The sequence below is a fragment of the Natator depressus genome, chromosome 2, assembly GCF_965152275.1.
Source record: "Natator depressus isolate rNatDep1 chromosome 2, rNatDep2.hap1, whole genome shotgun sequence".
NCBI lineage: Eukaryota > Metazoa > Chordata > Testudines > Cheloniidae > Natator > Natator depressus.
Genome location: NC_134235.1, coordinates 168,480,974 through 168,506,514, shown reverse-complemented (window position 1 = coordinate 168,506,514; position 25,541 = coordinate 168,480,974). Strand labels below are relative to the sequence as shown.

The window sequence follows — 25,541 nt, the reverse complement described above, 5'->3', positions numbered from 1 at the left end:
TGTAAAGTCCCCTTCCTCCCCCAAAAGCTCATCAATGGACAAGTCATCCTTCACAATCCTGAAATAGATGGACACTTGCTCTTTAACAGAGTTGTCTGATGTTTCATCAACTATAAGTGCATAGTACAGACTTTCTTGTACAAATGTGCATAGCTTTTGTAGCACGTCATTCGACATTAGGGGAATGGCGCACTGTGGCCACTGGGAGCTGCGGGCGGCCGTGCCAGCAGATGGTCAATGTAAACAAACTGTCTCGCGGCCTGCCGCAGGTCACCCACCATTGCTCTAATAGCTGGATATAACCCTTCTTTCCCAGAAAAGCCTGCAAAATAGATTACCCTTGCAGTGACTCTTGCAGGTGAACATATTTGATTCTATAGACCAAAGAATGGAAAGAATTGCAGGATGGTTGAGTCTTCATAGAGGTCCTCCACCCTGCTAAAATATACAATACATATAATGGCCATAATTTGTACTGTACCATTGTATGTGAGGCAGTATGTATGGCCATACTGAGTCAGCCCAAGGGTTCGTCTAGCCCAGTATCTTGTTTTCTGACAGTGGCAATGTCAGATGCTTCAGAGGGATTGAACAGAACAGGACAACTATTGAGTGATCCATACTCTGGCATCCAATCCCAAATTCTGAGTGAGAGGTTTAAGAACACCCAGAGTGTGGGCTTGAATCCCTGACCATCTTGGCTAATAGCCACTGATGGACTGGACCTAACCTCCGTGAACTTATCTATTACTTTACACTTTATACAAAAGTGAACAAGTGAGTGTTAATATATGAACTCCAGTTCCCAGAATGTTCATAACTGACATGTTAGGCCTAGACAATGTTCTGGCACCAAGCTATGCATTTAAGTATATTTTTCATTGCACAGTCTTGCAGCAGATTCATATAATCATATCATAATTATTAACAGAGTGATTTTTCCCCCTTAGGAAGAGCAGGTCATCTTTCCAAATTCTGGCAGCTTAAGTCAACCAAATCTAAGATCAGATCCCAAATCAACAAAGCCTTTCATTGTGTGTAACAAAGGACATACTCATTTAAAATACATCTGGAATGATGTTTATATAATTTTGCAAATTAAATATTTGAGTTAGCTTCCTGTGCATTAGCTGAAAGTGCCTGTGATATCCATTGAATGTAAAGTAATATTATCAGCAAATATGTTATAGAAAGTGATAAAAATAATTCATGGTGAACTGAGATGACTTGTCATTACTATTTACTGACCACATAATGTATCATGTAATTTTAAAGCAGTGTTCCCTAGTGGATAGGGACTCAGGGGACCTGGGTTCTATTCCCATCTCTGGCACTGGATTCCTAGGTGACCTTCAAAAATTCCTTAATTTACCTGTGCCTCAGTTTCCCCACCTTAAAATGAGGATGATAATGCTTATCTACCTTCATCCACACATTTCAAATCAGTTGATATAATAGTGCTGTATAAGAACCAGGTGCTGGTAGTGTTTAATCCTAAAATTGAGGTGCTCCCCTCTCACTCTGCTAATGGAAGTGACTCAAAGCAGGCTTGACTGGGCAAGTGGGCATGAAAGATGAGGCGCAGCAATGAGTGTTAAAGCAGTTTGGGGAAAAGACAGGTGTCCTCTTCCCCCAGTCCAATATGCCTTGATCCTATTGGTCTTTAGAACCTGTTCTAGGGCTTTGGGGAAAGGTTGAGAGACATGGAATTTTGGAGGGTTAAGTAGGGTGAGACTTTTTTTGGGTCCCGCTGGTTGACTGATTTCATGTGGCTGGCTCATTCCAGGATGAGCTAACTATTTTTTTTATTCCAATTAGTTTTTGCATGGCCTGTGCACTTTAATTTCTGTATCAATGTTTGGGGCTTTCAGGGTTTCTTTAAACTAAAATAAAGTATAAGAAAAGTTCTGGTTAATATTTTTTCTTAGTGGAAATCTATGTTAGAACTGATATGGAATTTTCAGTGGGAATGATTTTTCTGACAGAAAAATGCAGTTTTTGCCAAGTTTTAAAATTTTCCATTGGAATTTTGTTTTGGTTTTTCTATTGTGGAAATATTTAAGTTTGGGTCATTTTGACCTGATTCACAATATTTTATTTTTTCAACGGATTCCATCATTTTTGTTTTGAATCAGTTCAACAAACATTAACTTGTATACATTGATGTTTGGAATTCCATTTTCTCCTATGGGTTAGGCTCCCTGGAGAACATCTTCCCATAATGCTATGTGAATTTCCTTCTGACTCATTAGAGCCGGGCCCATAGTGGGAAATGGGGGGAAGGGGTATCAGGCTCTCAAACTGCAACTTCCATGAAGCATTGTATTGCTATGGGAAAATGCAGTTTAATATTGAAATGACATAAAACAAAGTTTTTAAGGTTAATTCAATAAACTGAAATGAAGCTTTTATATTTGGGGAATGTCGAAATACTTTGTTTTGATTAAAATGTCAAAACAAAATATTTGACATTTCTGAACTGAAATTTTTTGACATTTCCTTTCTATGAAATATTTCAAAATTTTAACTTTTCATTCTGATCGGGGGAAAGAACAAATGCTGAAGTGTCAGAATTTCCCACTGAATAGGTATTCCAAATTTCACTCTGCTCTGCGTGCTTTCATAGTGAGGGGTGAGTACTACCAACGTTATCTTCACTACCCCAACTTCATGAAAAGGCAAGGGAGTTACTGCAGTTAATATATGCGACTTTCATTAAAGTAATAAAGACTTTTGATAGCATAAATGGAGAAGTCAGCTAGCAGCTCTGCATGAAAGAACAGCTGCCCAGAGAGGCTGTAGTCATCATACATTCGTTGCATCAGCACATGACTATAAGAATCCTAAAAGATGGTTCCTTTTCTGCTCAGTTTCAGATAAGGACCGGTATCAATAGCTATGTGTTCTTGGAACTCACTTGTTCAGTCTTCTCTTCGCTGCTGTTATGACTGGAAGATAACATTTTCTGGTTGGTTCTAAAATACTAATAGAAAGAGAAAGACATATGAAGTCATTTACAGTGAGCGCCATTAAAACCCTATCTGCTCTGTGCCCTGTGGGATGTTGGTATTGCTGCAATCAACAGCATTGTTTTTTTCCTGATGCAGTTGATCCTTTGGCTGAAACCAAGGATGATGATGGTTGGCCAAGTAATAGTGCCACAATCACTAAGAGTGACAGACTTTGAATGTTGTGTTTGTGGAGCTTGGTGATTTGCAAAACAAACGTTTGTTGCTCTGATCATTTTACTGACTTGGACCCTGATCCCCAAAACACTGACACATGTGTACATAAGTCATTCCGCTGAATTCAGAGGTGCTAATCCCATGCGTAAAGTTATTCACATGCATAAATGCAGGGTTGGAGCTTAAAAGACAGACAGAGATTGGACAAGATACACTGGGGGCAGAGCAGAGATGGTATAATCTTTGAATTGTATGCAACGATTTCTCTTCTGCAATCCAGACCAAGTTAAGCAAAGGAGCTGGACGTGACTGACCATCTGATGATTCCCTCAGAATAGGGTTTAGGATGGGGCATGTCAAGGGAAGGGTAGGGAGGAGCTCCTTCTTCACTATGCCGATTCTCAGATGGCATATAGACCTTTAAGGACTACACTCTGCTAGTGTAGATATAAGTGTAGTGCAGGTTATAACAAACAACCCTGCTGGGGTACTGCCAAGGCTGACTCAGACCAGCTCACAGGGTGCTATAACCTGCTTCCTGATGCTCCCACTCAGAGTGGATCTTGGAAGCAGGAAAGAATTTAGCCCTATGGGCACTGTTCCCTCTAAGCTGTGCATGTGAGCGCGTGCACACAGATCCTAAACCCTACGCACACAGCGAAACACCGTGCGCACAAAAATTCGCACAGAAGAACAACAACTTGCACAGAAGAAATTTTTTGCACACACGGCCTGTCAAAAATTAGAGGGAACATTGCGTATGGGATTTATTTGTGTTTTGGTTTTTTAAGTCATTAACATTCCCAGTGTTACAATTTGGGGTTAGAGTATATTTGGCTGACATGGGTCAGTAGTTTTGGACTTCATGGAACAAATTAATCGTTAGGCTGATATTGTATGGGATGTCTGCTGAGGATCATTTCCCTGCAGTATTGTTCCCTATGGAGCACTTTATTGAATGTTCAGTTTTCAGTGCACCAAGCAAAGCAGTTTCTACACTTCCCTTTGGAAACTATTTCCAACTATTGTGTCAATAGTCTTTAAAGTTCTGTTGTTGTTACACAAAACAGAAATATATACTATATTTTAGTTAACAAATAATTATTTCACCTAGAAAATGAGTCATTTCCAATTTGCAACTAAATGGAAAAGTCAGCGAGAATAACTAATGGACTACAGTGTGCGTGAGGTTTGAAGCACAGTTGTTTAGTTGTAAACAAGCCAATAACTTTGGGTTTGAACCAAACAAACACATTTAAAACAAAAGATTATTTGAGATGACTCCCATAAGGCAATTCAGCCATGTACTATCAGATCCTGGTAATGAATTCTGCTAGCAGATGAATAATTTATTCTCAACATACAGTATTACAGGCAAACTGAGACACTACCAGGGGCTGAAAGCTGCAATGCTACACTCATCTCTCATGAACTACATATAAAATGACAAGAGGCTGTTTATCTATTATACAGTGGATAGAAAATGGCTGCATCATTTCTCATTTTCTTTGAAAGATATATTTTTTTCATACCCAATTTTCCAGAGCTTCCGGCTCATAAGCCTTATCCAGCTGCAGCATCAGCGACAAACAAACAATCTTATCTAAAAGACAATAATACATAGTAACAAATCCATTATGACTTTGGAATTACCTAGTGAAAAGTCTCCCTATACCTGGTTCTTTCACTGGGCAATAGTACCAGATAATACACTATTGGGAATAATTCTCTTGCATTGGCAAGAGATGGAATAAATTACTTAAAGGTCCAAATTTTAGAACTATGGCCTCCATTTCTCAGTGCATAACTCCTGCGAACACATCTTTACTCATTTTCAGGTGCAGATGATAATTTAAGGTGGAAAAAACCTTATTTGCCTATATGGGTTTTCTACTGTGTCAATTCTGTCATGAGTGTATATGAATCGGTGTTTTAAGACTAAATAAATAGACATTTGGAGTTGTGCATGTACAAATGGGAGCCAGATCTGGTTCCTTTGGAACAGTAGGATTTCTCCACATTTCCTCTGTGTGTTTCCAGGGCCCAAATGCTACCCTTTCTCTCTCCTTGCTTGTGGATATAGCACACAGTGATACAGAAGGGGAAATGCCAGTTCTCTGGCATGTTCCTCTCTTTGACTCATTCAAAGCCCTTCTGATACTCCATGAGACTCCTGCTTCTGGAATACTGTGGGGACTGGAAGTCGAGAAGCTATTTTCTGTAGCATTCTACCCTCCTAAGGCAATGGATACCCATGCCTAAATGGATATTACTTCAAGCAGTATTTATAGTGGGCTCAGCACTGTACCCTCCGAGGGAGGTTTAGCAAAGTCATGGATTGCCTGCCTAATGACAGCAAAGCACCTACAAGTCAGGCTATACATCTTACATATATAGTGGTGATATCTAGGTGATAAATTGCATCAACTGAGCACTTTTTACCCCTTCACCTGCGCTGTCCCCATTAATCTGTCTCTACAAGTGTGGCACCCAACATTCCAGACCCATGAGCAGTTTCAAACAGTTGGCAGTGATGAATTTTAACTCAAAAATTTTTAGTCCAAAATAATTTAGAGGAGTCATACTCAAAGGGCCCCCTCTAAATATGGGTGCAGTGTTTAAAATTCAGTGTGCTTTGTTTATGAATTGATACTAATCTCAAAGAAATGTGCTTATGCAATTTGGAAAATGTTTACACTTTCTGTTTAACAGTAGGCTAGTTAGTCCTTTAGAGCGATCCTGTTTTCTTGTGAAAGATGTGAAATTGCACGTGCCTCTCATTTTTGAAAATGGTTTAATTTCAGGAAACAAGACAGGAAAACTTCATGAAAATGAATCTGATTTCTATTTTATTTTATTTATTTATTTATTTTTGCTCATTTCTGGTCAGCACTAAGATTTGAATGGGTGGTTCAGAAGTGAAAGACTCCATGTCCCAGGACCTAATCCTCAGAGCTGTCTGTTCGTCCTCCAGCCAAATTTCATGGTTTAAATAAACAAAAGGCTAGATTTAGGCTCATAAAATGGTACTCTTGCAATTTCTATTAAAATGTAACTTAATTATACACTAGTTAGTAATAATCTCATTACATCAACTCTTTTTCTATAGAATAGTATGAAAATGCTGAAAGTAGACATTTGTAGCTCATGTGAACAGCATGAAAAGTGTAATTATACTGTGATTACATGGAAATATAAAACAAAAACACATTGGTTACATGTATTTTATGGTGCATTAATGTGATCAACTCTCTTCTTTCATGCCTGCTACTGACACTGTGCTTTTAAACATTGTAAAAATATTTTGCTCTTCAAGAATGACAGGTGGTTTTAAAATAGAGATTTCCAGTCTCCAGAAACTTTACCTGATCTTTGACCTGTAATGTGTTAGCATTGTTGGAGACTCAACATAGACATTATGCATCCATTCCAGTTATTGTGCACTTTCCCTCCTTGCCCAACTCATAGGTTTTTGGATTAAAAGGCAGTGAGTATTATTGAAGTCTGAATGTACTTTGAAACTAAGGGGCTTCACTTCCACCCTCAATGTGAACTCCTTGAGCAGCATGATGGAGTCCTAACAACGTTGGTCCTGCTCTCACTTGTCCATCCAGTTTTGATTTAGGTTATGTCTACACTAGAGCGTATGTCAGCAAACTTACGTCACTCAGGGTTGTGAATATTCCACCCCCTGAGCGACATCAGTTACACCGACATAAGTGGTTGTGTGCACATCAGTATGTTGGCGGAAGAGCTTCTCCATAGCTTATGCTGCTTGTGGAACTGATTTTTTTTTTGTTATGCCAATGGGAGAGCTTCACCAGATGTGCTCTAGTACAGCTGCCCTGCTGCAGTGCTGTACGTATAGACGTACCCTCAGATTCAGTCATGTTACTTCCCTTGTTCTGCTTGTGGCCGGAACACAGAACATCAAATATCTCGGTTTGTTCATGAACAAACGCTTCTATTTTGCATACACTATACTAAACTGGAAGGTCAGCGACAGATTGCAAGATTTTTGATGAGGTGTGCGTGCACGTGTTGCATCTGTATATATACCCCTGAGACTATAAGCAGAAACCACGGGATTTTAATGATATGGTAACAACAAGAGTGAGGATAAAGTGGTTTGTCAGCGAAACACTGAGAAGCATAACTTGGATGTGTATCTTGAAAGGCAGGAGGAAACAATGTTTGGTTTTTATTTAATTTTAAAGTTACACACACAGTGTTTGTTTGTATAAGACCCTGTTTCTAGCAGGAACATAGTAGATATTGGGATAGAGAGGAAAACAGTAGATTTAAAAAAATAGTTTGATTTCACAACCTATTAATTTCACATTTGGTGATGTGATTGACATGTGAGTTAGCTCAGCCGATCACTATGGATTTATGTGCATTTAGCCGATAGGTGAAATTGTTGTATAACTTGTTAACTTTTTCGAAGCAAAATGATCTGAGGTGAGAAGATACAAGTTGTTTTTTCCAGGTCTTTGAAAATATAATTTTATGAACTCTTTGCACATTTAGAACACCTTTCATTTGACCATCAAGACATTACAAATATTAACTAAACGTCACTCTGACAGGGAGCACCCGCTGCTCCTGTCGTCTTCTGCACACATGCACAGACAACTTGGAAACTTTCTACTTGTAAACACCATGGGTGGTTTATGCACAGTGTTCTCTCGCCACCTTTACAGCATTGCCCAGCACCTTATTTACAACAGCATATCATCATCAGCCCCCTAGGTCAAGGATAGGAGAGGTAGGAGCTGTCTCCTTCAGTTCTCTCTTGGGACCAACTCCAAGAGCCTGCCCCTCTCCTCCTCATGGGGCTTCCTTCCCATGCCTTTTCTACTTTCTGAGCTAATTATCCTTCAGGTCTCTCCAGCCCATTCCCAGTCTATCAATTAGGCATAATTACCATTGTCAGTTTTACTCCCAGGGAACCCACCGGAGTTGCAGTGACTAGGACGCTGGTTCAGCTGCTGTTGCCCAGCTCTCTGTCAGACTCAAGGAGAGAGGTATGTCCTTTAATATGCATTTTATATATAAGTGAAAAAAGTATGCCTGAAAGTCAGACTCTGGGCACTTGCATCTCCCATTGGGTTCAGTACTTCTGAAAATAAGCCCAAGGAGATCAAGTGGCAGAGCTGGATACGGTTCCCAAAGTATCCTGACACCTGGACGTCTGCTCTAACCACTAGACCACAATCCCTTCTGCTCTACAATTCTTTCCATAATGTTTTTCCCCTGGAAACCCAGTGAACTGATAACTAAACTATTTATTTAAAAAATTGGTAAATGTATTGCATGAAATGACCAACTCGGACTAGCATAAAAGTTTGGGGAAGTTAAAATACGTGACAAGCAAGTAGTTATTTTATAATTACATTTCTAAGGCTTCCCCATCTCTCTGTTTGTGGTATTATAACTATAAGCACTGAAACACAGGCAAAATGCAATTTCAAACTAATTTTTTTCTAAAAAGTGACAGGAAGAAACAAAATTATTTTAATGTTCCCTGTTGCCTCCTATGAAATGGAGTGTCTGAAATGCTCTTCCATCTTGTGCTGCTTTGAATGTGAACACTACAACATGTGGAGACATTTCTTGAAAAAAAATTGTTTGTTTAGTAAGTTAAGTCATGATCTTTGAGAGGTGGAATTAGTTTCACTGCATTTTAACTTTATTTTCAATATTACTGATGCTCAAGAAGTGACATACTGCAAGAGAATAGCTACTTGACCTCCTTGAAATTACAATTATTTAGATCTAAATTGTGCAGAAAACTAACTGTTGGATCCTTCTATGATGATTGTGACCTAAGTTTAAATGCTTATTAGACTCCCAAATGTCCTGTAGCAGAATTCATATGGTAAGCCTTTACACCCAAATGCTACACTGGATTTTGTATCATGCTTCATTTTATGCATATGTATGGAACCCACCCCCCACCTTTGGGATCAGTAGGACTCAATGAGCTAAATTCACCACTGGTATAAATGACTGCACCGCAACTAAGGTGGGGCAAAGTTTGTCTGGGGTTTACCCAAGGAAGGACAACTCTGTTTTATGGTGGGGGGGGGGGTGAGGAAAGAGGTCAGAAACTGCTGTAAAAAAGGTGCTCAGTGGTCAGCTTTGCAGCAATGACCTCCCCCCCACCCCAAGGGCATAAAGGTATGAAACCTGAGTGGGGAAAGTCTTTGTTTCACACAGCAAGTAAGCCAGCTCCCACCCTCCCTCCCCTCGTGGAGGCGAATGGCAGGCTGGGTTAGGACCTGCTGTTGGCATTACACTAGTCACTCCTTTTAAAGGAGGGCAGGGAAGGAATTTTTCCTGCAACACCAGAATTGACTTCGGTGGAAAGAGGGTGTTTTTGCCTTCCCCACAGCGGGTATGAGGGAGGAACTTTTCTGGTGAGAAGAAAAGGTGGTAGGCCAATAACACAACTTATTTTGTAGGGTTGGGCGGATGTCCAGTGCAGGTACTCCATAAGGAAGGCAGCTAGTGACCAGATAAATGGCCTGGTAAAGGACTCAAAAGGAGATACTGGATAAAGGAACAGAACGGGGGAGGGGGTTGGGGAGTCCTCTGATTGGTACGGCAGGAAGCCAAGACCCATCTCCCTTCCCCCCACCCCCATTCTCATAGCCCCCCTTAACCCTCTTACGAGGGTGGTGGATGATAAGGCCCAAGCCATGGGGCGGCTGGGGGACCTGGGTGGAAACAAAATGGGGGCTGTTGGAAGCCCCAGAGAATTGATTTGAATAAGCATGGATTTGCCTGCACTGTACATTTTTTCTGCTGGGTAGTCCCAGACATCTATATAATAAAGTTGTGGCCTGATTAAAATTCATAACAAGTGTCTCCTGTCCTCTTTGCGGTGTACCCAGACAGTAGGAGCATAGATTTCAATGGACCTTTTCCCATTTATACCTGCAGAGAATTTGGCTTAATTTGGCAGCGTGTTCTATACAAATGAAGTGATAAGAGTCCACTGCCTTTAACTATGCTGACCATGATTTCATTCACTTATGATGAAGCATTGGTTTCAGAAGGCTGCACTATGTTTCTATCTCAATTAATGCACTTGATTAAAATGTCACATTTTGTTTCGAGTAAGGAGTGTTGTGCTGATAGTTACTGGGAGGTCTGGTCAAAGCTTATTGATACAGCAAACATACTCCAGATTAGTTCTTTTAGCTAAAGACAATATTTTTGAAATGGTTTGTGGAGCATATGGGAATTTTATTCCAGCTGAGAAGTGCTGATATGTTAGAGACCAGGTGAAGAGGAGAAGTTGTGGTTTCTGTTTCTGATTCGTTCCTTTTAAAAGTGCGGTTGTGGTTGCAGTATGTTTCTCTCAAAAACTTGTATATCACGGTTTTCCAAGTTAAGTAAAAAGTTTTTCTTTATTTAAATGCTAGCCCTAGAAACTTGGCCAGGGATCCTAGCCATCTAATCTATCGTTTTGATTAACTGCATCTTAATCAACAGTCTTGTCTGTCTGTATAGGTATTTATTGTGCACCGATCACCATGCTGCCTAACAGTCACACTGTATTCTCTTTTGCTCAGGCATCATGTCACCATTTTGACCCAAAGAATCCTTATAGGTACAGCTGATGCTTACACTTCTGAACTCTTCAGGACAAAGATTTTGGCAGTCAGATCTTATTTAATAATATACAAGCCAGAATAGAATACAGCTCACTCACTAATAGCTGCATTGGCTTTACTATACAAAATACATTTTTACTACATTTTACTTTTGTTGGTATAGTAAAGTAAGCACACATGATTCCCAAGAGCCAAAGGGAGAAGAGCTGTCAGTTAAGACAATGCCATTTTGCATACACTTTTTTCTTACTGTAAGTACGCTTTAAAAAGGGGTGGGGGGCATTTTGCTAGTCGGAGCTCTGCAGGGCTCCTCTGAAGGGAGCTCTGCAGCAGTGCTTCAAGCCTGAATCCAGGGTAAGAAGATACCCATCTACGTTTAGTTTCCACTTCAAATTAGCTTTCTGAATCAAGAATCCAGGGAACTAACACAAAATAATTTCGGCTCGCTAGTTGAGTTTTGTACAGAGTATATCAACTTTGTCCATGACCTTTTGTAGCTTCTCCTGCCTTGGAAGCTTGCATTGCTTTTCTTGAGACTGGAGCACAGAAGCTTTGCACCAGGAACTGCTACCTCTGTGTATCTATATATAGAGACATCACCACATGTAGAGTCCAGATGTGTCTGACTGTTACTTGGGAATTTTCTTTATTTAATAACAGGACTTTAAAATTGCACTTATAATAGTCAGCTGCTTTCACAATCAAATGAGATCAGCGAGCAGATGCTGGGAACTGAGGGCTGCCTCTGCAAAAAACTATCCTGTCAGTACCAGCGAAACTAATAGAGCTCATTTGAAACAAATTCTCTTGGTGGCAGTTTCATCTGTTTTCCTAATATACTCTTCTGGTAGCTAAAGGCAGGAAGAAAATAAGACAAGATAATAAAAGGAAAAATAGTTCTGTAAAGTGTTCTGTGAATCCCTAAAAAAACCCCCAAACCCCCTGAAAATTGAAAAATATTGCATATATATTCCACCTACCCTCATTCTGTTTTTATTCCCATAGTTATCCTATTTCTCTAACAACAGAACATGAAGGGACAGCAATGTGTATTGCAGGCTTGTAAATCTAATCTTGTAACTTGTTAGAGGCTCTTAAGTTTGGAACTTCCGGCAATTTGTAATTTGTTTTCTCTTAAATATTTTCTTCTTACTTTTTTTGGAGAGAAAATTGAGGTGAAACTCAGTAATATAGCGTTGCTTTTAAAAAACCTCTTCTAAAAGCAAAAACAAAAAATGAAGTCAAGGACTGAAAGCCAAACCGCCGTACTAAAAATATGGGGCTGAATTGTGTCCCTTTTTTGATGCCTCTCTTTTTATGATTTAATATACAGCAGAGTGGTAGATGCCTCATACATGTTTCTTACAACAGCAAGTTAGTTAGTCTTGTGTACTTTTGTATAATCGAGTACTGGCCCAGCTACTACCAACAGACATCTGCCCCCCTCCCCATTTTTAAAAGAATGGAGAATTTTAAATATGGTTTTGTGTGTGTAATTTAGATACCTATTTTATACACATACACAATATGTGAAATTGGGGGCCACTGTAGCATTTTGTAAGCACTGCATATAAAGGCACAACAGAAATGTACTATGTTTTAATTTTTCAGTAAGTATGAATGTGTAATAAAACTCATGTGGATCAGCACAGTTTTAATGGCATACATTGGCAAAGCTCCATTACAGTCAGCTTTAGATCTGGTCCATTATGTTGGTGAACTTGTGTCAAGATTTGTGTAGGATGACTGTGAAATGTGGTGCCAGATCAGAGGTTTGCATAGCCACAACTTTGTTTTGAGTTTTTTATTTGAAAGTTTTTAAAACCTTGAAGTGAAACTACCATGTTTTTTTCTGGTTTTCAGTCTAACCTTCATGAAATGCCACCCAGTTTCCCATTATTTCCACCCAAGACAGACTTCGACACATGGGATTGATTTATTATTGACTTCAGTAAGAGAAACATTAATATGATATTAAGTGTTTTTTGAAAATTACACCTGGGGAGCTGTAATTTTTCTTTGGGAAACATTTGGAAAACTCAAAGCTATTTTCATGGTGAGTGATGGCAATTTATTTGGATAAACATGGGAAATAACTGGAAAACTGTTGTCAGGACAGTTTGACTCCTTAGTTACAAAATACCTTACAGTATCAGCCAGATATGTAGTCAAGTACATAACAAATCTCAAGTGGTGAGAGATCATCTGACTTGAGAGGGTCGAGTTCTAGGAGAGTGCTATCTGGAAAATGTCATCAGTTGACCAGAACTCCCTGTTAGAATATAGTGATCCTGGCAAGATTAAAGAAAATAATTAGTCGAGCCTCAAAGATGAAATGTTGCAAGCTTGGAACCCATTGCCTCATTGTTTTGTTTTGGGGGGAGGGAGTGTGTGTGTTTGTGTGTATTATGAGCTTTGGTTGAATGCATTCAGAAGAACTATTGTTTTCAACAAAGAACCTCAACGAGTCTGACAACTGCAATCACCAGATGATAGGACTGTAGCACATATAGCCCTGATCAGCTACAAAATATGAGCTTGAAGATATCCTCTTGAATTCAACAGGAGAAGTCTAGTACTTTTGGAAGCTACCTCTGAACCTCCAGCATAAACATGGTTTCTATCGCTTCTTTTGTAACTTCTTGGTATGCAGTACAAAAGAAGATTCACTGTCACTTCTAGTAACCTTGATAAGTAGATCTGGGGCAACTGCGATGATTTTATGAGTAGGGCAGTGTGTTGGGGCTTAACTCCCCGATCACCTGCAAAGCAAGGGAAAGGACACAGTTAATCATGCTCTGACCTGTGGGGGGAAGGAGAAGAGAGTAACTAGTTGCATCCTAGATAGAGGAGGTAGAGCTAAGCAGTATCAGTTGACAAAGGGAGCTCAGCTGGAGAGAGAGAGATTGCAGAATTGACAGGTCTCTCTGATGGAGAGAAGTACTGGACTAGGGTTTAGCAAGCAGGATATGACAAGGGAACTGTAGTGCCTCTTGAGAGGCATGGAAGGGCTCTTAATTTGGAGATTTGTTGCTGCTATCCCAGAAGGGGTTTAAACTTTTATGTGACTTGATCAGAGGCAAAGCCATGGGCACCGGGGGTGTCAGAAGGAGACACAAACTGAGTGAGGCCATTGCAGGCCAAGGAACTGGCACTAAGGGGATGATGGGGGTGCAAGAGGCAAGTCCCCTGTAATGATGTGTCTGGGCATGCAGGGGTGCCCTAGAGGTGAGGATGCATGCTTACAGGAGGTCACAGTCATGACTGTATTGCCTATAGTTATATTCATAATAAAACAAACAAAATAAACTTTAGGTCTCTTAGAAAAGATGTGTTGTTTTGAAGTTAAACACACATGCTTTTTTTAAAAAAACTGCTTTAATGCCATCTCACATTTATGATTAACTCTATAATCCATGTGAGGGCTGCTCTTTTGATATATACATTACTACCCAGAAAATGTTCTATCATGCTGCAGTATTGTAATTGCCTATTTTTAACAGTTGTGGCAAAATTTTCAAAATTGCAGGCTTAAGCTGTGCAAGAAAATATAAGGTTGGATGTAAAATATAAAATTGTACCCATAATTGGCTATTTTCCTAATGTTCTGGTTTACAAGTATATGTGCTATTACCATGGCCATTCTGCAGGCAACAAAGACTATGTAAAGGATTCATGCATCTTATGTGCACATTTTTGAAAATTGTGCCTGAGGTAGGCATAAAAAACCCTCTTCTTCACAAATCATTTCCCCACCTCTGCCTATTTCATTAAGAGATATTTCTCCCCATCCATCACAGAGTATATTTGGTACTCAGAAAGATGTAAAATTTAACTCTTGCTAATAACTTCTCATCATAACTGGGAAGCCTAAAAAAGTGAGGTGAAATGGGAAAAACACAAGAATTTCAGAAATGTAAAAACAAAATTTTACCCACTTAAAATTATAGAGTCTTTACTAACAACCTAAATCCTTTTTATAACTTCTGAACAATACCAAACTGATGACTCTGGACAATGAAATCCTCTGTTTTTAGAAAGAACAGGTAGAGTGATCAAATTTACCTCCCTCGCAGGGGTGCAATAAAGATAAATTTAATATTTATACAGCAGTTTGAAAATGTAAAGTACTGTATAAATGCTTAGTATTAACACAGCAGCTGTGCATATTTCTGCCCCATTCCTCATGAATGTGTCTCTGGGAGTGAGAAAATAGGTTGATTTCTGTGGGCCATTCATCCTTGGCCAGTTTGAAAGTGCCAGCAAAGGTACCAGTTGCATTTTTATGGATAATTGCCTACCATGCACTGGACTTAGACTACCAATTCACTTCACATAGCCCACTGAACAGCTGTTTGATATTTTAGTCCCGACTAACTTGCGCCAGTTTTGAATCAGTGACTAAGTAGTTAAAGTATACAAACCTTATTACCACTCTCTCCTGAGCCATTCAGAATTGTGGTTTTGTTTGGTTCCTCTCCTGTTCCCCCTCACTTCCCTCCTCTCTGCCCCCAAAATCTAAACTTTCAGAGGCTTTATTCACTTTTGAAGGTGCAAATAAGTCTCTTAATCATTTCTTGTCAGTCTAAATGTAGAGGGTTTTTTATATATTCTTTATCCAGAAAAAAATATGCCATACTGTGCCACACAATCATGTATGTACCAGAGGGGAAAAACCTGCAGAACCATTGCAACAAATTTCCAGTAAATAGTCTAGGGAGATGTTTTCATTTTCAAAGGACAAAACCTGCCTTTATATATTTTTTTTGTCTCCCCCCCACACCTCTTTGGTGCATCACCATCCAGAGTTTATAATGAAAATAGACTGCACTATGATGTGAACCCCAAAAGAAACATATGCTGCCTCAATAATGTACTGAAATGTCAGGAAACCAGTTCGGGAGCTAGTGGTGCCTTTAGTGGGTAGTTATAATTTGCTTTGCCATCTGATATCGTGGGTGTTTATAGATCAATTATCTCAAGAGCTCTTTCGAGCCAGAAGGTCATCTTTGGCATATTTGTCATATACTTCTTTGTAGACATCCCAAGTGGGTTTTTTCCTCCAGCGCTTAAGAGATCATCTCTCAATGTGAGTGAAGAAGGGGATTATCTAGTGGGAGAGGAAGGAGGAACTGCCACTGATTTAGCATAACAATATATTATTTCTCTCTAATTTATACTCAGAGATTTTAAATGAGGACTTTCACTGAAGCTTCTTTTTGATCTGTAACTGTGAGACTCACTTGTGAGAATCCTTATGCCAAGGATGTATAGTTAAATCTCTAGGGCTTCCACACAGACCAGATAGCATCCCCAGTTGCAGCGTCAAGTGTCTGTCTATGGACCAAGATCTATAGAGAGAATTTTAGACTTGAATGTTGGGAAGCAAAGATAGTAATACTGGCATATTGGTAATATTAGTAATACTTGGCTTGCTGAAGGGAAGGTGGCACAAAGACGCTAGATTGCTACTGACTAGTGACATGACAGGGAAAAAACAAAACCCTCAAAGCAAAACGGGGTTGACTAGGGGAACCATACTAGGAGTGCAGTTCCATACAGGAGTTCCTGTATTTATCACAGCACAAGCTAGTGATAAATAACATAATATTTCCTTTATCTGAGGATTTCAAAGCACCTTACAGACACTAATTATTTGAACCTCGTGATGCCAACAGTACTGAATAGGAAACTAAGTATAATTATTTCAGAAATAGTTAAATTGGAATATAGAGAGGTTAAAGTAAGTTGCTATGTGTTGTGCCAGAGGCAGCAAACCTGAGCCTGAGAGAGAGAGCCAGAATTTACCAATGTACATTGCCAAAGAGCCACACTACTATGTCAGCAGCCCCCCATCAGCTCCTCCAACTCCAACCTGCAGTGCCTCCTGCCCGCCGGAAGCCCCACCGATCCGTGCCTCCCGCTCCCTCCCCACACCTCCTGCCCACCACAATCAGCTGTTACGCAGTGCGCAGGAGGCTCTGGAGGGGAGGGCATGGCAGGCTCGGGGAAGGGGTGGAGTGGGGCAGGGCCTGGGGGCAGAGCAGGGGGTTGAGCTCTGAGCACTCCCTGGCATATTGGAAAGTTAGCATCTATAGCTCCAGCCCTGGAGTCAGTGCCTATGCAAGGAGCCACATTATAACCTATGAAGAGTCGTATGTGGCTCTGGAGCCACAGATTGGCCACCCCTGTGTTATGCTGAAAGTCAGAGGACATGTTAGAAGATGTGTGTCTGAAACCACAACCCTATGCTCTAATTTCTAGGCAGAATCTTTCAAAATCACAGGCACTGGTCCTGATTCTCATCTGATCTATACCAGTAAAATCTACACCAATTTATATCCAATTTAGAGTGGTGTAAATGAGCAGAAAATCATCCCCAATATGTTGAGTGTGAAGTTTTTAAATAACGTTCTGGCAGTTGTACAGGGTAATCATGCAACATTCATCAATCTAATGGCATTATAGCTCAAAGGCCAGATTCTGTCATCCTTATTCCTTGTTGAGTTGCTCTTTACTCCATTAGTGGTGATACTGATCTTTAGTGTCAACCTTCATGGAGTAAGGTACAGTTTTCTGTATGAGAAAAGATAAAATCTGAACGGAGACACCTAACTCATATAGTCCTGATTTACCATAGTAACTGAGCACCTCAACAACTTTAATGTACAGAGGTAGGGAAATGCTATTATCCCCTTTTACAGATGGGGAACTGAGAGAGAGACACAGTGACTTGCCCAAGGTCACACAGGAGGTCTGGTGGAGCAGGGAATTGAAGTCTGTTCCAGTTGCAGGTTAGTACCCTAAGCAGTAGACCATCCCTCTCATTGGAGCCCCACTGAGGATGTAACTTGCCCTGAAAAGCTTAGCAGAGCCCAGCAACATATGTAAGCCGCTCCAAGGGAAAGCCAAGCCTGAGAAGCCCAGCAACACCCAGTACAGCACTCATGATTATGCTTGAGTGGTGTCTCCCTTTGGCAGGTAGTGCTTCAGCTGTGGGCAGGGTTGGAAAGAATTAATATTCCCTTTTCTTCCTTGTAAAACATAAGAGAATGTACCATGAACTGTGTATATAAACCACAATACGCATAAAAACAAAGAGATAAAATGGGGATAAAATCTATAAAGTGAAGGTTTATTGTGTAATAATACATCCTATCATGCTTTGCTAGACATGAAGACCAGCAATAATGGAATTTGCATAGGACACATTTGCCATTTAGATTTGGAAATATTTGCTCCCAAGAGATTTGAAAACAAGTTCCTTTAGCTTTTACCAAAACCAAAAACGTTCATGGTAAATGGTTCCTGGCCATGGAGAGCTCTTGCCAAAGCTTACAACAGTTTAATTTTTTCCCCTTTCATGTTTAATGCATATGTATAGAATCTACAGAGTGAAAACAAAATCATGTTTTGGACCTTTAAGACCTGAGGCAGCTGTTTTTTTGTTTTGAGGTCCCTTGATGCATTTCATTTAATTTATTGGAAGAAGTTAATGTGCAATGATAAAATAATTATTAAAATGGAGCCCCCCAAAAATCAAAGCTACTTGGGTTGACTTTTTTTAGAGGTCTATGATTAAACTGGACCCTGAAGATAGATGCCTCCCCTTCTTTTATTCGAACCCTCTTTATTTACTTTGCGTATTGAGATGAATCTGGTATTTTGGTAATGTTTGTTGTATTTGGAAAAATTAAAAAAAATATAACTAAAATATATTACAGTGGGAATATCAATAAATGCATTAAACAAAAGAAAATAGAGAGCTTCATTACTGAAGTTCATAGAATAATTCCCATTTTTATTACATTAATCCTAAGTGTTACTAGACCAATGATGGGGAAAGTATCTTTTGCTTTTAGGTTATAGGTTATAGAGGAGAAAGAGATGGAAATTTGACCTTGCAGTTCAAATAAAGATCATGTTAGTATTGAGAACTGTTTTTATTTGAATCTTTTGTTGGGGACATTTTGTGAATTTAACAGGGAAATAGTGTGAAATATGTTCTATTAGGATTTGAATTTTTAATAGGTTTTGCTACGTTTGCATGCCTTTTGTGTTTGCTTTCAATGAACATTGAGCCATCAAGCTTCACTGGCACAAATATTCATGGAAAGTGGATTTCAATTGAATTTTAAATTCACCTCTGCAAATATTTGCTCTAGAGTGCTTGCACTTACATGAAGTTGTTTCAGTTTCCTGGTAGGATGAGACTTATCTGACTAGTCACAAATATCCAGTGCAGCATGATTATTGAATCCCTGTAGATATATGTTTGTGATGAATTGATATAGTTTTTTAAAGTTGCTTAATATATTCAAACATTGAATAAACTGGAGAAAATTGCAATCTGCTCATGAATGGCTAAGTTTATCAAATCATTTAATAGAAATAACTTGCTCAGCAGTAACAGTGAGTTGTCACCAGGGGGTGAAAGTGAGCCAGTACGGCTTACCAGTAAGAAGCCGGTACCAGCCCGTACACAGCCTACGTTAAAGCGCTGCTGCGGCAGGGCTTTAACATCCCTGCCCCTTTTGCCTCGGTGGCCCTGTCAGTAGGTTCCGTACCGGCAGGCCCCACGTGGGGGTGGGGGGGGGTGGGCGAAGGGGAAGGGGCAGGGGCAGGGGCAGCAATGTTAAAGCACTGCCGTGGCAAAGGACCCTCCTTAAAGCCTGCCCCTACCCCCTCGCCTTCCCTACCCCCCTCCATCGGTGGCCCTGCCAATATGACCACTGACAGGGGACACAAAAGGGGCAATTATTCTAAAGCAGGGCCGCCGATGGGGGCGGCAAAATGTCAGCTGCCCTGGAGCCGGTGATTTAAAATGGCCTTGGCCTCCCGGCTGCTGCTGCAGCGGCTGGAGTCCTGGTCCCTTTTAAATCACCGCTGGAGCCCTGGGCGGCTTGGGCCAGTCAGCGCGGATGGGCTGGCTGAGGGAGGCTGACTCCCCCAGCCCTGCCCCTTCCTCCTGAGGCCCTTCCGGGGGCCGGAGCTGGCCCATATACCGGTAAGAATTTATTATGACTTTCACCCCTGGCTGTCACTCAAGTATACCCAAAAAGAAAAGGAGTACTTCTGGCACCTTAGAGACTAACCAATTTATTTGAGCATAAGCTTTCATGAGCTACAGATGAAGTGAGCTGTAGCTCACGAAAGTTTATGCTCAAATAAATTGGTTAGTCTCTAAGGTGCCACAAGTACTCCTTTTCTTTTTGCGAATACAGACTAACACGGCTGTTGCTCTGAAACCTGTCAAGTATACACAAAGACTCACCCATGAATGTGAAGATTTGCCCATGCTTACCTTTGTGCAAGGTGAGTATAGTCCAACTGAAGTCACTGGGACTATTCACAGTGCATAAAGCTCAGCATATGTGTAAGGGTATATCTACAGGGAAGTAACAGTGCTATGCAGTGCAGTATGTGTAGACATACCTGAAGTAGCTTACATCTAAGCTAGCTTGAATAACAGTAGCAGTGAAGCTGCAGCTCCATGGGCAGCAACATGGGGCAGCTGCTTGAATACATTCACAGGATCCCAAGTGAGCTTGTATGGCCCATGCTGAGGTCCCTGCTACTGTGGCTTCACTGCTATTGTTGTTTGAGCTAGCTAAATCAAAGCTAGCTTGAGTGGGTCTACAAATGCTGCAATTACACCTTTGAATGCGGTGTAGGCATACCCTATGCCATTACAGGATGAAAATGTAAAATGCCCTCCTTACTTAACCCAAACTACCACTACATCAAACAGAGCTTGACCTGTGGAAGGAGTATAGGATCACGGATATCTGAAATAGCGTTCTATTTAACATTCAAGTGGAGTTTGCATGTTTGGATTGTTTTGATACAAATCCATAGGTTTATACTCAAAAAGGCAGAGCAGCTGAGCAATATACAGTAGGAGCCAGGTTTAGGCAAGCTTCTGCTTGAGTGTGTGTGTGTGTGTGTGTATTCTTAGACATTTTCATTTTTTCTATATAGAGTGGAATTTTCAAAAGGGCCTTTCGGTGGCACTTGTGCTCCTAAGTCACTTTGTCATTTTTGGAAATCCCATCCATAACCGTAAAAGATACTAGGGAGAGTGATCTGTCGGCACATGGATGGGGGAATCACAAAGTTCAAGGAACAGGAAATTACAGGTTTGTATTTCTTTTTGATTAATACTAGACTTTTCCGATATGGATTCTCCAGACTGCCAGTGTAGATGATGCATGGTCTGTCACGAAGCTGGGCCTGCCCTTAGTGGGAATTTTTAATTCTCTTTTAAGAGAAGCTAATTGGCGACAAGTGGTATAACTGTGGGAACGTTTTTAAAGAGATTCTCCTCATTAAAATATTTTGTTATGTGATTTTACTGAGAATGAGTATTTTACTGCTTTCTGCTACTGAAAAATGACCATCACAAGCAGTCACATTTAAGCTAGGGAAACTCCTTAATGCCATCTTACTCCAGATTAAATTCCAATGAAAAATATTAATGTAGCATTAAGTTTGGATGGGATTTTAAATACCAAAAAATTAGCTCAGAAAATTGAAAGATAAATTTTCTTTATGTACTATTTTCTCTCTGTACATGAAATGGTCTCTCACTCTTGCCTTGTTATAAATCCTAAAAATAATATATTAGCATAAGTGCAGGCTTTTTATTTTAAAATACTCCTGAGGGCATTCTGTACCAAAACATTACAAATTCTGTGCCAAAAAATAAAAATTCTGACCAAAATATTTTAAAATTCTGCAACATTTTGCAAATTTTATTTGTCAAATAAGTGCCATGGCTCCAGCATGGCATTGGGGAACACAGCCCACTGTCTGCACAGAGGTGGGAGATCACTGGGCAGCTTTCCCCTGGGACACAGACGGCGCATTGAGGCTGCACCTAACCCTGACACTATGCAGGGACTGGGCCTGCCCCAGAAACACCCCGGGCCCTGCCTCTCCATGCCAGGTGCACCAGGTGTGGGCAGGGAGGCGCAGCAATGCAGGATCCAAGTGTGGAGGAGCTTAGTGTGGGGGAACCAGGTGTGAGTTGAGAGGGTTTGGGTGGGGCAATCTGGGTGCAGACAGATCACTGGTGGATCCGGGTGCGGGGGGGATCTGGATGCACAGGGGCTTGTTGGGGAGATTCTGGGTGCAATGGTAATGGGACTCTGTAGGATGGTCCAGGTGAAGAGAGTTGGGGCTCACCAGGAGGGATGTCTGGGTATGGGGGGGATAGAGCTCGGTAGGGGGATCTGGGGATGTGTGTGGCTCCAGATGCTGGGGCAGTGGGGCTCGGTGCGGGGGAGGGTTCTGGGTGTGGAGTGTGGTTCATTGGTGGGGTCTGGTATGAGGGAGTTTGGATGCACATGGGTTGGGTGGATGGGGAAGCAGCTCCCTGTACAGTGATCCCTCCTCCTGCAGCCAAGGAACGATGAGTGCAGGAAGCATGGGGGAGAGATGGAGGAGTTTGCAGAGCTTCCTACAGCCGTGGAAGAAATCTGGGGTTGGGTCTGACAGAGCCCCAGATGTCGTGCAGGGGAAGAGGACTAGGAGCTGAACCTGGCACAGGGTAGGAGCCACCAGCCAGGTCTTACCCAGTCCTGCCCCCGTGTCCCACAGTGATTTGCCTTTCTGCCGTCTGTTCTGGGCACCTGAAATACACTGCAGGGGAGTGTTGCATGACCTCTATTAGTGGCTTCCTTTTGCTTCCCCGTCAGAAAGTCATTTTTCTGTGGGGGACATAAATTCTGCGCATGCATAATGGCGCACAATTCCCCCAGGAGTATTGAAAAGGAACCAATAAGGTGTGTATTCAACAACAGTATATCATGATATTTTAATGTAACCTTTGTTCCTCCTTGATAATCAATATCCCTGCCCTATTTATCATCCTTGGATGTTTCTTGTGTAATATTGAACTATAGCTTGCGGATTTTACTCATTGCAGTCGGATAACTTCAGTCAGACTATTCAGAGGTCAGTAGTGATTATTCAGCTTGACTAACAGTAGCAAGTTCAGGACAGTACATTATGCGTTTCTCAGGGAAAGAACTTGATATTTATGTATTGCACTAATAAATAATGATATAGGACCGGATAGTGCAATTTTGAATTGGACCTTAGGCAGAACGCTCTTTGGATCTCTCCCTAAGTGAGAACAGAGTCAGGGCAGCAGGATCTGTCCCTTTCCATGTCTTTCAGTGGGTTGAAGTTACTGGGGAATTCACAGTGTACTTAAAAAAATTTTTTTTAAATGTATTGCTGTAGCTAGTAAAGCTTCTGTCTACCTAGTACTGCCACCCATCACTGCAGTATCCAAGTGTAGTAATCCGTAGTATTATTGTAGTAGCTTCACTATTATTAAATTCCATGAATTGAAAGAGGTAAGCATGGAGAATTCTGAGTGACAATTGTGAGTGTGCTAGAAAAATAAATGCAAGTGAAGGAACTGATGTATCCAGGTGGTTGTTACTAGCAGATGTTTGCCTTTTGAAATTGCTTTCAGGGCCCTTGGGAGAGTCTAAAGCTAAATGCTGAAAAACAGGGGCTATCTGTAATCCATACTGGCAAGATCTTTATCCTGCTGCAGCGACTAGACCATTCCATAGAAGCTGAGTCAGCTATTGGCTGCAGTCACTAAGACACCATAGTTGTTTTAGCTCAAGCTACTGAAACTCATGCTTTAGATCCGAAATGTCTGGGATCAAGTCTTCGTAGGTGGCCCATCTAAGGGTGCCATTACAAATGGCAGCCTATGTATTGATTGAACTATTTGAAAAGAATTGAAATTCGCTGAGCTCTGAGTAAAGAATAGGAGAAAAACCTAAGCAGCGCAGTGGTACAGATACATCATAACTCATCCTAATAATACTGTGTCGCTACTCGTAATTTATAGGCTCCCTATTGTACAATAACACCAGATAAAATACCTGTCCCATCACTGTTTGTGTGATTTCGCTCACTAGCCATGCTGCTTTCTGCAGGTCCCTTTATTAGTCTCAAAACTACATGTTTTTTTTTATTATGTTCTTACAATATCAGGATTTGCTATGCATGTCTTATATACCTGTGAATCTCTGAGCCAATTAATCCTTGGTAATGGCTTTAGAGGATTAACTGCAGAAGGAACAATAGTATTACCATAAAGTCAGCACAGAAATAATGGAACAAAAGCAGCAGGATAGATTATCATAGTGGTGTGCCAATAGCCAAATATTTACATTTCTTGCAAAGTGGAACAGTGGACTCCTCGGCATGAAGGTTCATTTTATAACTATTTGAAAACCTGGAGAACCATTGGTAACTGGAAGCCTGATCCTTTTCTATTGACGTGAATTGAATGGTAACTGACCATTGATTTCAAAGGGTGAAAAATCAGACCTATCAGAAAACACCATCTGGTTTGGGGGAGGGAGGGTAACCTGCCACAGTTTGTAAAAAAATCTTTGTTCATTTCTATAGTCAAGCCTGAACAAAACATCCTGAAGATTTTTTAAAAATGTTTAAAAATCTGTTTAACACTTCCATTGTTTTATTTTTGAATACTTCAGCATCTCTGTTTCAAGTCTGGAACCAGAAATGCCAAAATACAGGGAAAGAGAAGCTATTTTCCCTTGACCCAATTAGAAGCAATAATTTTCAGAAGAGTCAGCTTCCATGAGAGACTTATTAGACTGTGTGATGGAGTGGACTGGGCCCAGACGCCCCTTGCTGGGACACCTGTGCCAAGAAAGGAGCCATAGAAGAGTCCTCCAAACAGCCTAGATTGGAAGCAGCCAATCAGAGAGGCTGCAGGGAGCAGCCAACCAGGGCCCAGGAGCACCATATAAAAGGAGCTGCAGAGCCAGAAACAGTTGCTTGCTGGAGCTTAGAGGAGTGTGAATGGTGTTCCTGGTTGGCCAAAGGGAACTGCAGTACCATGGACAGCTCAGTGCTCACAGGCTCTGGGGGAGCGAAAGAGAGCTCCTGTCTGGATGCTGGGCCTGAACTTAGATGAGCCCAGAGGTAAGGTGATCTTTTTTTTTTTCTTTTGGGATCCTCCTGCCCAGGTATCCCTGGAAAAGCATAGGACATATGGTGACACACTTTCTGATAGGGCCAAGCATCAAGGTGGAAGGTGTCGATGCTCCATCTGTCCCACTGCCCCTTGTGTAGTACCATGCCCTGTACCTTCTCTCGTACGGGCATACTACACCTATTCCAATTAGTGTTCCAGATTCCTTCCACCTTGATGCCTGGCCCTATCAGAAAGTGTGTTGCCATATGTCGTATGCTTTTCCAGGGATACCTGGGCTGGAGGATCCCAAAGGAAACAAAAAAGGTAAGGTGATTTCATCAGTGAAACCTGGGGCCGCAGAGAAATGGCCCAGAGAAATGAAGGTAGTTTTGTTAGAGGGACATGGCAATGTGTGGCTATTATTCTTAGGACCTGTGGTCTTGGACCCAGAGTAGTGGATGGGCCTGGGTTCCTCCCTGCCCATAGGCCACTTGGGATCTGGTCTACACTTGGATAGTGAGAACCCCCCCAGAAAGGGAACTGAGCTCCTTAGTGGCCCAGCTGGAGAGCTGGGGCCAGAGTAGACCAAGAGGGTAAAACTATTGCCTCCAGGGAGGAAGCCCTGGGTGTATGGCCCGATATCAAGGCTGGGACTATTTGAAGACTGCAGGCACACCTGACCAGAAGGGGTGCTTGCAAGAGGTGGGTTCCATGCTGTTACAAGGTGCCATCCAAATTTTTGCAGTTTAGACT

The 25,541-nt window shown here is 41.2% G+C and overlaps 1 protein-coding gene across 2 annotated transcripts in view; it reads left to right on the top strand.

Moving 5' to 3' along the window:
- Nucleotides 1–25,541, top strand: part of CNTNAP2 (contactin associated protein 2) — a 1,640,949-nt gene that overhangs the window by 380,469 nt on the left and 1,234,939 nt on the right. Inside the window, exon 1 of one of the 2 annotated variants that reach the window (XM_074945270.1) lies at nucleotides 8,194–8,212. The exons of the other annotated variant lie outside the window; for it this stretch is intronic. The gene's annotated coding sequence lies outside the window, so the exon portion shown is untranslated. Of the gene's footprint in view, nucleotides 1–8,193; nucleotides 8,213–25,541 lie in introns of those variants that run through there. 2 annotated transcript variants of the gene reach the window in all.